General features: G+C 35.7%; 1 protein-coding gene across 1 annotated transcript in view; it reads right to left on the reverse strand.

Moving 5' to 3' along the window:
* Window positions 1–15,384, reverse strand: part of LOC125252572 (potassium/sodium hyperpolarization-activated cyclic nucleotide-gated channel 1) — a 134,405-nt gene that overhangs the window by 51,300 nt on the left and 67,721 nt on the right. The window lies entirely within an intron of this gene.

Below are 15,384 nucleotides of genomic sequence, written 5' to 3' on the forward strand. Positions count from 1 at the left end.
ATTTAGAACAAAATCGTGACTGAGAATACAGGAGGATACCATTGGAGCTTACAGTGTACATTATGCCATGCATTGTGGGTGAGAAGTTTAAGCAGGAAGATAATGAGTCAGGTAGTAGCGCTTCTTATTATAAATAAGCTGGAAATCACCTTTGTTCTACTGGGCTTTTCTCCTGATGAGCTACTGTGCAATAAAAATTCAAATGAGGCTCAGGCTTTTCCTAACACACACACACACTTACAAAAAGGCCACACGCATTCATATTTCTGCTTCTCTCCGCCTTATTGCTTTAACTAGCCAGAAGTTTCAAAGCGTCTCCAGAAAACAGGGGTCATTTAGAGAGTACGGTAATAATATTCTTCTTAATTCAGCATTACAGAAGATCAAGAGCCATATACGGAAGATAAGAGGGCTTAAGGAATTTGTGGGGTACATAACATTACTGGATTTATAGAGTCTTGTTCTGTTTAGATGGGTTGGATGAGTTTTCTTCTGTGTGCTTGTGCATACAGAACAGAACAGAATATATATATACATATATATATATATATATATATATATATATATATATATATATATATATATATATATATATATATATATACATATATATATATATATATATATATATATATATATATATATATACACACTCTAAAAAATGCTAGTTGGGTTGAAAATGGACAAACCCAGCAATTGGGTTGTTTTAACCCAGTGGTAGGGTTAAATGTTTGCCCAACCTGCTGGGTAGTTTTATTTAACTCAACTACTGTTTAAAAATTAAAAATTCATTAAAATTAACCCAAAGTATGTTGGAAATGAACATTTATTAATGTTCAATGAATAATTATTAAACAATAAACATTTATTAAATTGCTTATTAATAAATTTATATTAATAAACTATTAAACTATTATATTTATATGAATAAAATATTAAAGCTTATTAATAAACATTCACCTTTTGTCTATTATTGTTGCCTCTAATTGCATCTGGTTTTTAATTTCCCAACTATTTTGGGTCCCAACTAATTTTTAAACAATAGTTGGTTTAAATAAAATTACCCAGCAGGTTGGGCAAACATTTAACCCAACCGCTGGGTTTGTCCATTTTCAACACAACTTGGGTTGTTTTTAACCCAGCATTTTTAGAGTGTGTATATATATATATATATATATATATATATATATATATATATATATATATATATATATATAGGTGTGCATAATTTTCTGAATCTATTCTGTTTATGTTTCTGTGTGGCTGAAAGCATTAGTGACTGTTCACTTTTTATAGCAGTCTTTGTTCCAGTAACATTTTACCATTTATTTTCTTCAAAAACATGACAGAAGGAAAAGATGGAAAAGACAAAAGAGATTATGAGGAAATGAACTACTAATTGCTGAAGCATTGCAAAGGAAATACTTGAATCTGAAACTACAGGACATTATTTGGACAATACTATATTCTGTGACTTTCTGCAGGTTACTACGGAGCCCCTAAAGGGACCTTTGCAAAAATAAAAAAATGACGGAGTTTCGCGTGCTCACGAGATACTTTCGCGTGCGCACGAGATACTTTCGCGTGCTCACGAGAAACTTTCGCGTGCGCGAGATACTTTCGTGTGCGTGCGCACGCGTTACAATTTCCGGTTTGTGTATACTATAATCTACTTCATTTGCGCGTCACTGCCTATGAAGAATGCCAGAGTATGAATGCACATAAACTAATAAAGATCATGAAAATTAAAGAGAAAATGAGAGTGGATGCACATGAACTAATACAGCTGTATTTGCTGAAAATCTGGCTTTCTTAGACCAGATCGTCTAGGATGAATCCAGCTAATTATTCGTTTTAATTAAACACGTGCCTTCCTTATATCTAAAGTGCTTTATGTCAATGGCTCTGCTCGCAATAAGCGCTGTTAGAATTGAATGGAGAAAATAACCATGTCTCTGCCACCTGTAAGGATGCCTTAAATCCGACAAAGTGGTTTAATAAAGGGCCGTTTGATCTTGTGAAATATGAAATTTTAGTACGCCTACATTTTACAGTTCCAGTACTTTCACATGGGAAAATATAAATATGGCCTACTGCCCTAACGAAATACAAAGTTTCATCATTTTTACTGTACCAATGTTTTTTTCATGAACCATTAAACGTGGCATTATGACAGTGCACACTGAGCCCATTTCCCAGCGCGATTCTTGGATGCCACAAATGGACATAAGTCCTTGAAAAATGACGCACTTCCCTATCGAAAGCCACATTTTGAGCACTTTTTACTGTATCAGCCTTATTTATTTATTTATTTTTTTAACTTGGCAAAAAGAACAATGCACACAACTATTCATATCATGGCCGTCACAGAGAATGCTTTAAAGCAGACAGACTTAAGGCCGTGATATAAACTGCCCTACGAAAGCCACATTTCAGCAAATAGATCGTTATTAATTTATGCACATCCATACTCGCATTTTCTGCATAATTTGAGCAAATATATCTTTATTAATTCATACTCGCATTTTCTTTATAATTTTGAGCAAATAGATCTTTATTAATTCATCCATACTCGCATTCTTTATAATTTTGAGCAAATAGATCTTTATTAGTGTATGCATATCCATACTCGCATTTTCTGCATATTTTTGAGCAAATAGATCGTTAATAATTCATGCGCGTCCATACCATCTTCTTCTTTATAATTTTGAGCAAATAGATCTTTATTAATTCATCCATACTCGCATTTTCTTTATAATTTTGAGCAAATAGATCTTTATTAGTGTATGCATATCCATACTCGCATTTTCTGCATATTTTTGAGCAAATAGATCGTTAATAATTCATGCGCGTTCATACCATCTTCTTCTTTATAATTTTGAGCAAATAGATCTTTATTTAGCCTATTCATGCATACTCGCATTTTTTGCATAATTTTGAGCAAATAGATCGTTATTAATTTATGCACATCCATAGTCGCATTTTCTTCATAATTTTGAGCAAATAGATCATTATTAATTCATTCATAGGCTACTCGCATTTTCAATTTTGAGCAAATATATTTTTATTAATGTATGCATATCCATTCTAGCATTTTCTGCATAATTTTGAGCAAATAGATCTTTAATAATTCATGCGCATCCATACTATCTTCTTCTTTATAATTTTGAGCAAATAGATAATTATTAAAGAAGAAAATAGTATGGACACGCATTAATTATTAAAGATCCATCAAAAATATGCAGAAAATGCGAGTATGGATGTGCATAAATTAATAACGATCTATTTGCTGAAATGTGGCTTTCGTAGGGCAGCCACGTTTAATGGTTCATGAAAAAAACATTGGTACAGTAAAAATGATGAACCTTTATATTTCGTTAGGGCAGTAGGCCATATTTATATTTTCCCATGTAAAAGTACTGGAACTGTAAAATGTAGGCGTACTAAAATTTCATATTTCACAAGATCAAACGGCCCTTTATTAAACCACTTTGCAGGGCCGGGTCTAGGGGGGGCTAGGGGGGGCATTGCCCCCCCAGAATTTCCTTGTGCCCCCCCAAAAATGTGCAGCCAACAATAAAAATTAATAAGCCTACATAAACATTAAAAACGTCTTATCTATTGAATAAGGATCGGCCACTTTAATCACAGAAAAAAAAAGGGAATATTATGCTTATAATGATATTTAATCTCACAAAAATGGACTTAAAATCCAAAAACATGCGAACTGGGAAGTAACGAACATTAATCAGAAAACACGTCGAAAACAAGTGTACACCTAATCTTTAAGCAAGTAGCCTAAAAAAATATCACAATGAGGATCACATCTGCATCAGCCGAACATATTTTCTGCATGCTGAGATAGCTGTCAGCGAACATTTCCTCAGTAATTTCGTTAACAATGAATAATTTGAACATTATATCCAGGGGCGGCGCTAGGGGTGGGCTAAGGGGGCTGGAACCCCAAATGTTTTTCCAAAATCCCTGAATCTTTCAGGTTTGAGGTTTCTGTGCTGCGTGTTTTAAAGAGAAGTGTGCATCCGAAAATATAATGTAGACTGAGACTCTATATCACAACTAAAAAGATGTTTGAGCCCTCTTTCATGACCAGGTACAAGTCAATGCTGTTTCTTTGTTCCATTTGCACTCTGTACATGGGTTGAAGCTCTCAGTTTTGAGCTTCCAAAGTGCACCAGACTGATGCATTTAACCTTAAAATACACAAAAATTTCTTACCGGGGGGGGCATGCCCCGGACCCCCCTAGATGATGGTATATAATGTACATTTTATGAACTTTAACCAAGAATACTACAAAAAACGCTCCTTTCATGTCAGTAAATTAAAATGTCATTGGACAAATATAGATTTCGGTTAAGCCCCGAATGTTTACAATGTCTGGCTCCGCCCCTTATTATGTCCATAAATAATTCACATGGCCTACATAGCCAGTACAAATTAGGCTATAGCCTATAATTTGTTAGCCACAAGACGATACTTGATGAGTTAGCTATGAATATTAGCCTAGAAAATGCTGCCCCCAAAATTTGTGATTGCCCCCCCAGTCCAGCAAGCCTAGTACCGGGCCTGCCACTTTGTCGGATTTAACGCATCCTTACAGGTGGCAGAGACATGCTTATTTTCTCCATTCAATACAAACAGCGCTTATTGCGAGCAGAGCCATTGACATAAAGCACTTTAGATATAAGGAAGGCACGTGTTTAATTAAAACGAATAATTAGCTGGATTCATCCTAGACGATCTGGTCTAAGAAAGCCAGATTTTGAGCAATTACAGCTGTATTAGTTCATGTGCATCCACTCTTATTTTCTCTTTAATTTTCATGATCTTTATTAGTTTATGTGCATCCATACTCTGGACATTCTTCATAGGCAGTGACGCACAAATGAAGTAGGTTATAGTATACACAAACCGGAAATTGTAACGCGTGCGCACACATAAGTTTCTCGTGCGCACGCGAAAGTATCTCGTGCGCACGCAATACATTTCTCCTGCGCACGCGAAAGTATCTCATGTATCTCGTGCGCACGCGAAAGTTTCTCGTGAGCACGCGAAAGTATCTCGTGCGCACGCTAAAGTATCTCGTGAGCACGCGAAAGTATCTTGTGAGCACGCGAAACTCCGTCATTTTTTTTTATTTTTGCAAAGGTCCCTTTAGGGGCTCCGTAGGTTACAGTAGGTGGCGACAAGTGTTTTTTTTTTGTTTTTTGTTTTTGTTTTTTAAAGAGAATGAATCATTTGCTTAACATATTCATTCAATACACTGGTTCATTCAGGATCAAAACAAGTGACTGTCTTAAAAGGGGACATATCATGAAAATCTGAATTTTTCCATGTTTAAGTGCTATAATCGGGTCCCCGTTGCATCTACCAACCTAGAAAACATGAAAAAGGACAACTCAGTAACTTTTAAGCATGTGAAAAAAGAAGCTACTCAGATTTTGCTCCCCTATTGACGTAGGAAGGGGGTCTTATTATAATATTACTGCCCCTTAATCTGTACGTTTCCACCCACAACACCGGCATTTTGTTTTTGCAAGCGAGGCAAACCTGCAGATGAAGAAAATGTAAGAATTTTTAAGTAATGCAATGTGTTTCTTCGGTTCAGGCAGCTTCACTTTCTGTGTGCTTTCCTTAGACTCCATACGCTCTACTACTTTATGCTAGCACAAACAAAAGTTATGTTTGACAGAAATGTATCAGGGTCTTACTTATGGCTTATACTAATGTGATGTCATTTTAAGCCGGACTGCTTCAAACGAGGGTCAATTCAACGCTGGATTTGCACAAAAGATTAACATGATGGCACATGCTAGTTGATAAGTTGAATCAACTTCACAGCAACTACATACATTTATCCACTAACAATTCAGAAACATCCAGTTCCATTCTAGTCTCTCCATCAGTGTCCGACTCCGGTTTGAACAATGTAAGGCTGAACACCGTTACTGACAATCCTCATTTTGGCTGCGTGAGATTCTCCAGCTTTGTTGTTGTTGAGCAACCGAAGCGCGAGCTGTTAAAGCTCCACCCTCTTCTGGAAAGGGGGCCGGGAGCAGCAGCTCATTTGCATTTAAAGGGACACACACAACAATGACATGTTTTTGCTCACACCCAAATAGGGGCAAATTTGACAAGCTGTAATAAATGATCTGTGGGGTATTTTGAGCTGAAACTTCACAGACACATTCTGGGGACACCAGAGAATTATATTACATCTTGTGAAAAGAGGCATAATAGGTCCCCTTCAATCCAATCATTTCAATAGGAAAAAATTAGCATGAGGGCGAAAGATTTCTCCATTTAGATTTCGCAACAGATTAAAGCTGGTCACATGCATTCGTAGCTTTGACCAAAAGAGAAAGCTGCTTGGTTTGAAAGTGACTTATTTGTGAGCTGTTGTAGGTCTGTCTTGAAAGGTTTATACAAATCAATTTCTCTATGGGGAAATTGAATGGGATTCTTACTTCCTGAACTGGACCGGTGGGCTCTATTCCAGTCTGTGTGGGCATTTACGAGGTGTTATCATGTCTGATGATTACAGTAAATCACCAGTTGCCTGTTACACAAACAGATAAACCTGCCCATATACCAGCTCTCAGATTGATCGCTCACACCCAACCTATATTACATCACCTTTCACACCAAAACAGACCATCCAATCCACAGACACACAGAAAGCCCTCTGGGGTGTGTGTTGTTTTGCATCTGTGGTTATTTATAGCAGAAGCAATAGTCATGATTTCGTGCAACGGTAACATACAGAATGCCCTTACAGTTTAGACTGGCATTTGAAGTAATGGTTTAAACGAGAGAAATACGGCCACGGCCAGTGAAATGGAAGATTAAAAATACAAAACAAGACCTGATTAAAATGCTCTTGGAGAGGCCAGCGGGCTTTTAGTGTCACTACTAAACCAATCTTTTGTCTTTACATGAGGTGAGTGTGGTCTAAAGGTGTGTAGGAAATGTTTTATTATACCCCTCCCCTTCTCACACACCCACACAAGCCCTGTTACCATCCAGCTATTCAAGCGTGAACCAATCAGGTAGCATCAGACAGCGTGTGCTGAGAGAGATGTAGATCACATTGAGGCCATCCCAGAGAAAGTCCCAGAGGGCTGTATTCATGTGATTTATTATAGACATCCACAGGGATGATGTGGATTATTTTATGTACAAAAGATCAAAATGAAGCATCTCGTTAATGTTTTGCTGCAGTAGTGCAGAACGGACAGTAATGCAAAATTCACGATCAAGTCACATGTACATAGGAACTTGTGCTTGCAACACATCATTCAATTAAAAACTCATTTATTATTTATTATGTGGGAAAACAATTATAGTTATTGATGTTTCCTCTTTGCAGTGTGTTATCGCAGAGCACTCATGATTTATGGACAACGTTTCCCGCAAAACCTCTGTTGGTTTGGCTGCTGCCGCAGGTTCGTAATCACTCTTTCATATCCTTTGTAAGTACACACTGAAAACTCAAGTAAATAAACTCTAAGCATAATTATCATTTTTATATAATCTATGTGAGGAAATCTACAGTGTTACTTTGAATAAATTAGCTTTGAATGTACTCATCATGAGCATCATAACTTAAATGCAAATTTTGGAAAGCTATTTGTTTTGGTCATTTGAACAAAATATTGTACTAGTTAGACATACTCTAACATTAAAAACATTAACAGGAGGTCAGCAACAGACAGAGGATTTAAAGCTACAGTAGCAAAAACTGTTTAAATGATTGTCATTTTGGTTATTTTTTTATAGTTTATACTTTTTTATTATAAAATTTTAATATAAACAAGTAATTATAATGTATAAATACACATACACACAAACTATATATACAGTACAGTCCAAAAGTTTGGAAACACTAAGATTTTTAATGTTTTTAAAAGAAGTTTCGTCTGCTCACCAAGGCTACGTTTATTTAATTAAAAATACAGTAAAAACAGTAATATTGTGAAATATTATTACAATTTAAAATAACTGTTTTCTATTTGAATATATTTGACAAAGTAATTTATTCCTGTGATGGCAAAGCTGAATTTTCAGCATCGTTACTCCAGTCTTCAGTGTCACATGATCCTTCAGAAATCATTCTAATATGCTGATCTGCTGCTCAAGAAACATTTAATGTGTACAATTGTACAAAATATTTGTGTACAATATTTTTTTTCAGGATTATTTGATGAATAGAAAGTTCAAAAGAACAGTGTTTATCTGAAATCTAATCTTTTGTAACATTATAAATGTCTTTACTGCCACGTTTGATTGATTTAATGCATCCTTGCTGAATAAAAGTATTCATTTCTTTAATTTCTTTTCAAAAAAAATAAAAATAAAAATTCTTACTGACCCCAAACTTTTGAACGGTAGTGTATAATGCTACAGAAGCTTTGTATTTCAGATAAATGCTGTTCTTTTGAACTTTCTATTCATCAAGGAATCCTGAAAAAAAAAAGTACACAACTGTTTTCAACATTGAAAATAATCATAAATGTTTATTGAGCAGCAAATCAGCATATTAGAATGATTTCTGAAGGATCATGTGACACTGAAGACTGGAGTAACGATGCTCAAAATTCAGCTTTGCATCACAGGAATAAATTACTTTGTCAAATATATTTAAATAGTACAAAGTTATTTTAAATTGTAATAATATTTCACAATATTACTGTTTTTTACTGTATTTTTAATTAAATAAATGTAGCCTTGGTGAGCAGACGAAACTTCTTTTAAAAACATAAAAAATCTTAGTGGTTCCAAACTTTTGGACTGTACTGTATATATATATATATATATATATATACACACACACACACAAACTCTCTCTCTCTCTCTCTCTCTCTCTCTATATATATATATATATATATATATATAATATATATATATTTCATTAAAGCATTCATAAAAATCCTCTGAAGATCAGATAAAATCCCTGTGATTTGATTTTAATTGATTTTACTGATTTCACTTTAACTTCATTTGGCTACATCAGTCATTTGAGACTTTTTAATGGTCTACACTGCTAAAATTTCCGAGTGTCTTTTACCGTCTATAAAATGTTTTGAAGAAATAACCACTAGTAAAAGTAATCCTGTTGTGAATTGACCGGGTGGTAAAAGCCTGTGAATCTTCTCTCTGTGCTCCATGTCACACCTGTAGGTCCTGTTACTATCATTGTACATTCCACTCCAAGAGTATTGAGTGGACACTGACTGATGGAAAAATGCACTTCAAAACTTCTCAGAGGGACCACGCTTGCTGTTTTGAGGCCACTAAATCTCTCTCTCTCTCTCTCTCTCTCTCTCTCTCTCTCTTTTTTTTGTATTGAAAAGTAGGTTACAAGCTTGCGTAATACATGATTTAATACTTGTTCAAGTACATAAAAGATTTTCGAATTAATTTTATACTGTTCTATAATGCATGACTTTAATTTATCAAGCAATAAATTACAATAAACATTATATAGATGGATATGTCCTGAAAACGAATCCTCTATTTGGTGACACTTAGGCACTTTTATATTAAAAATCTTCATTATAATCTTCCATTCAAAAGTTTGGGGTCATTAAGATTTTTTTTTTAAAGAAATGAATGCTTTTATTCAGCAAGGATGCACTAAATTGTTCAAAAGTGACAGTTGTTCTATTCTTTTTTTTACATTAAATGCTGTTTTTTATGAACTTTCTATTCATCCTGAAAAAATCAGCAAAGATTTCTGAAGGATCATGTGACACTGACTGAAGACTGGAGTAATGATGCTGAAAACTCAGCTTTGCATCACAGGAATAAATTACATTTTAAAATAATGTAATGTAGCCCATATACTGTAGCTAAAGATTTTAACCTTTTTTTTTTTCACTAATTAGAAACTTATAATTTGGGCAGTTCTGACACGAATCATGGCCAGTGTTGGGGAAAGTTACTTTTAAAAGTAATGCATCACAATATTGCGTTACTATAGCTAATTGCGTTACTTAGTTGCTTTTTTATTGAAAGTAATGCTTTATGTTACTTTTGTATTACTTTTTCTCATCTCTGTTGCTGTCAGTTTATTTTAATAACAACAAAAAAGTTCTATTTTTGGCAAATGTAAAGGTCTTTTTACACCTAAATTGAAATAAATAAGCTTCAGGCTGAAGGAAATGCAAATTCACTCCTGTACAATAGAGGGCACTGCTCAAACAAGCCTTTCCTCTGTGCTGCCATTCTGAAATACAGAAGAATAGGACTCAGGAGTAGAATTTAATGAGTAAAACATGCTCACATTTAGTGGAGAGCTAGTCTAGAATAATCATCATGTTTACACAGCACACACAAAAGTAACTCAAATATTTTGTTGTAAATTTAAAAGCAATGCGTTACTTTTCTAGTTACTTAAAAAAAAAAGTAATCTGATTACTTAACTCGCGTTAATTGTCTTGTAATGCTTTACCACCGGCACTGTTCATGACTGTTTTAGTGCAGGAAACTTGGACTTTTGGGAAAAATGTATGCAACAGGTTTGGAATATGACCCATCTTCTATCAATATTTCAAATATTGAGTTATACAGTGGTTTAAAGTTACAGTCACTTAGTTTGAATCCTGCTGAGGGAGGCATGTCGAGATCCCCAGATAGTCCTGCAACGCTAACTTCTCTGATGGCTAAATTAACCCGACAGCCTGGCCAGTAACACAGTCGGTGTCGCCTCCTGTCTGCTCAGACTCAATGTCCCAATTAGCACTCCCCCGCCAGGGCATTATAGCTTCTTCTACTCTTCGCCCGTCTAAACCCTGAATTACTAAACAGCAGGGCCACCACCTCCCTCTGGGACCCCCACCCGTGCACGGGGAAAAGACAGCACCGGGAATCTTTGCTCATTTTTCATCTGCATTGATTTTTTTGGGGAGGAGAAAGTGGTGCAGAGGTAAACAGGGAGGTCATTGATTCAAAGTCACACAAAGTCACTCAGGGAAGGAGAGAGAGAGAGGGAGAGAGAGAGAGAAGATAATGCACCTAGACTAAGAAGGTACATAAAAATTGATGAGTCTTACGGTACAGAAAAGTAAAACAAAACGCTTCCCTTGCCTTTTGATTTTCTGTTTGTTTCTGTTATGAATGTCTGGTTGTGGCATTTATCTGAACAAAGCCCAGAGGAATGAGACAGATGGAAAATAATGATGCAGTCTTGATATAATTTACAGAAAGGAGGAGGTGGTGCATCTCTATCAGTTTAGAAACCCCTCGCTGAGGAAATGTCGCATCAAAACACCTGCAAAATTGATGACTTTATAACAAAAGCTCTTATTAAGAGAATGAATCTTAGAACAATTGACTGTTTTACAATATCAAGCGATCTGCATTCAATTGTCGTGGAGGATGTGCATGTTTGATTGTTGAAGTGACAATGGTCTTGGAGAAGAGACAATTTATTGGTTCAAGTTATGTTGGAATGATCGTATTTACAAGATGAGCGCACAGAATGTGCTGTTTTGGAAAGAAATGAATACTTTTATTCAGCAAGGAATCATTAAATAGATCAAAGGTAACAGTAAAGACTGTTCTTTTGAACTTTGTTCTTTCTATTCATCAAAGAATCCTGAAAAAAATTTATCACGGTTTCCACAAAAAATATTGTTGATAATTGTCAACGCTGATAATGCGACACTGAAAACTGGAGTAATTGCTGCTTAAATCATCACAAGAACAAATTACATTTTAAAATAGAAAGCAGTTATTTTACATTGTAATAATATTTCACAATCCTATTTTTGATCAAATGAATCCATGCCTTGGAGAGCATAAGAGAATGTACGTCATTCTGATGTTTCTGTGATTTGTTAATGAAGAATAGCTGTAAAGCTCACTATAAAAGCTAGTCATTTGGTTTATGAAGTCTGTTTTGTGGGACAAAATTACATTTCCTATCAATTTCTGTGGCTACGCAGACAAGATAGATAAGCGTCGATTATACATCTAATGCGCATCGTTTACTTTTCATTTTGTTACATTAGTGATAAAACATCTATCAGTTTTTGCTGAAGCGATACAGAAATGCCCATCACATCAACTTTTTTTTCACCTGCATGCACATTTATGACTTCTAGGCTTGAAAGTAGAAACTTTCCAGAAGGTGAGTTTGGTGCATTGCATTCTGAGATTGACTTAACTGAAGTATGCATGCCAAATCTGGCTAAAAGAAGGTATACTTTTGGGGGAACAGCCTTCATATGGTCTCTTAAAATGCTGTCTAGATAGGCAGCCCACTAGGTTTTGAAATTAAGCATGTGTGTGTGTGTGTGTGTGTGTGTATACTGCAGTATATTTCTATTCTCTGTTTAAAAAAAATACAGGAACCTGAGGCTAGTATTTGAAATCAAAGCCACAAGGGGCAATTTCAAACTCCTATTGCATCCAACTGCAGTAAAAACACCACAAGCATTTGACCTCTTCTTGAGCTCAGAGAGCAAAGATGAGAGAAATTTGCTTAGAATTAAAAAAAAAAAAATACATTTCTGGAGCACATTTATGTCACTTCCTGTAAACATTACAGCTATAACAAAGGACTATGTTTTCTGTAATTTTCATGACGCTCATCACAGTGTCTTTAATTTGCCAGAAATGTCACGTTCAGTATAGCCAGAGGTTTCGCAACATTTCAAAACACAAATATCAATGATTCCCGGTAAGGCCCTCCAGAGCCTAGGGGCCCACAGTATCACACAGAGCACCTCAAAGTTAGATTGAGCCCTGTAGCACTTGAGGGGGGGGAGGATATGGTTGCATAACCACGAACAGCCATATCACCACCCTACCACCAACCAAGACTGTTATCTAATGTGATGCCAAGCTTACAGGCTCAGAAGAATATGCAAAGAGATCTGCACATGCCGTCTGCTGATTGCTGCGCATGCTTTCAAAGTGAATGCGTAATCTTTGTTAGTGGGAATCAGAGAAATCTGACTTCCTAAAACAGTGTGACACAGTTGGCCTTGAACTAAAAAAGCCTAATGCTTTTACCAGCACTGCAATTTGACCTGGAATATGGGTTGAACTCATTCGTAAAGCTGGGAGAAGGGAAAAAAAAAAAAAATAGTCTTGGCATTTTAACATCCATTTAGCACCAACATGATGTGCGGTGAAAAACTACAGCAAGCCATCTGTCCTGATTAGCTGAACAGCTCTCGTTTGATAAAGGTCAAGAATAAAATGTTCTGCCCAGTGCCTCTCGGATTTTAACAGTAATGGGACGTGCAAGTCCAAATATTCATATGCTCAGGGTTGTTTCATTTAGAACAGGGGTACTCAACAGGCGGCCCGCGGGCCGCATCCGGCCCGTCAGCATTAAATTTGTGGCCCGCATCATGCTACATATAAATGTATTTTTATTATAATTTGCATCCAAAATTAGCGTGAATATTACTTCGTTTTTTTACACGTACACTAGGGTAGGCGTACAGTGCGCGTGACGCTGTAATCATCAGCAGAGAACGCGTATAGTGTACACGCGCAGCACAGTTTTTCTAACCGCAAAGAACAATATAAACTGAAGGCACTTTGCACGCGCGCATTGAATAGTTTTTGCACTAATTTAGTTTGTCCACAAGGTGTCAGCACTGAAACGGGCTGTTGTTTCAGTCTGAAAAGAAACGGATAAGACAGAACAAGAGTAACAACAAACACAATAGCCGACCGTGTTGAAGAGCGCTCGTTTGAGGGGATTAAAAGATACCAGCAACTCTAATTTTAAACAAGTACAAAGACATTTTATTGTAACTATTTGAGCGAAAAAGACTAGACAAGCATGAATCTCTCTAGTCCGCATGTGTCGAGCACTTTGTGTTCGTGAACGCCATCAAAGGCTCGAGACTGCGCGCAAGTAAAAAACAAAGTAACCTTATTTTTCCATGATGAAATGCAGTTGACATTCCTCAAACTTTGCAGTGTGTAAGTTGCCGAGCATCATGAAAAACAAACCTTTTATTCTTAATGTCAATGTGTTATAAACAGAAAGCAAGCAGCGCTCCCATTACAGATCTATCATCACATCATTGAGCTTACGGAGAATATCTTATTTATCATGTTTACAACGTTGGTTATAGTTAGATAATTCATGAGATTGTGATTGAACATTAAAAAAAAAAAGAAAAAAAAAGATTTTTGGATTCTTACCAAATTAAAAGGTAATAATAATATAAATAATAAAACGTTTATTCTCTGAGTATAAATAGGTGCTATAAAAAGTGTTAAAAAGGTGCAATGGAGTATAAAAAGACTATAAAAAAAAGTGCAATGTTTTCGTCTTACGGACAAACTCTTATCAGCCAGTGAACAACAGCCAGACCTTTAATTTCTTGTGAAAACAATGCAGACATTTCAAATGAATAAGGATTTCTTTTCATCAGTTCTTGTTTTTCTTTATGCATTTGTACATTAAGAATACAGCAAAACAGGCTATTAATCATTTTTTAAAATGCCATTTATCATGTTAAGTGACACTTTAAAAAGGACACCATACTATTAAGACTTAGCTAGATAATAAACTGCACTTTTAGTAAATAAACAGTAAAACTACAAATATTGTCTTAAGTAGGCCTAAAAAGTCTTACGATCCAAGTTATAACTTGTGGCCCTTCGCGTTTCATTTGGTTGAAATGCGGCCCTCTTGGCCTCTGAACTTGAGTACCCCTGATTTAGAACATATTATTCTGACTAACTGGTGTAATCGCGTTGTGTAAGTTGACGTCCATTCATGACTTTGTCAAACAAATTGAAGTTTAAAACTCTGGATTCACTCAACTTTCATTTCCCACTTGACTGTAGTGTCGTCATGTAAAAGCACCAAAATGTCAGCGGTGTAACAGTAATGGCTAGCTAGTTAAGTAGTCTTTGACATTCAACATCTTAACATTTTATCAATGCACATTACAGCTTTTTCTGGCCAAGATTCGCCTACTTGGTGGTGATGCATTACAAGTAATGCGAGTTATGTAATCAGATTAGTTTTTTCAAGTAACTAGTAAAGTAATGCATTACTTTTAAATTTACAACAAAATATCGGAGTTACTTTTTCAAATATGTAATGCAAGTTACTTTGTTTTCCCATGTATTGACTGATACCTCTCCTGTCCCCATGTTGAGAGAAATCGTGAGTAAGTGCCAAGACGTTGTGTGTGCTGTGTAAACATGATGGTTATTGTAGTTCTAGACTAAATGTGAGCATAAATGTATTCATTTACTTCTCCTGCATCCTATCCTTCTGTATTCCAGAATGGCAGCACAGCTGAAAGGCTTGTTTGTCTGAACTGCGCCCTCTACTTTTCAGGTGTGAATTTGCATTTCCTTCAGCCTGAGGCTTATTCATT

This window comes from Megalobrama amblycephala, linkage group LG18 (assembly GCF_018812025.1).
Source record: "Megalobrama amblycephala isolate DHTTF-2021 linkage group LG18, ASM1881202v1, whole genome shotgun sequence".
Lineage (NCBI taxonomy): Eukaryota > Metazoa > Chordata > Actinopteri > Cypriniformes > Xenocyprididae > Megalobrama > Megalobrama amblycephala.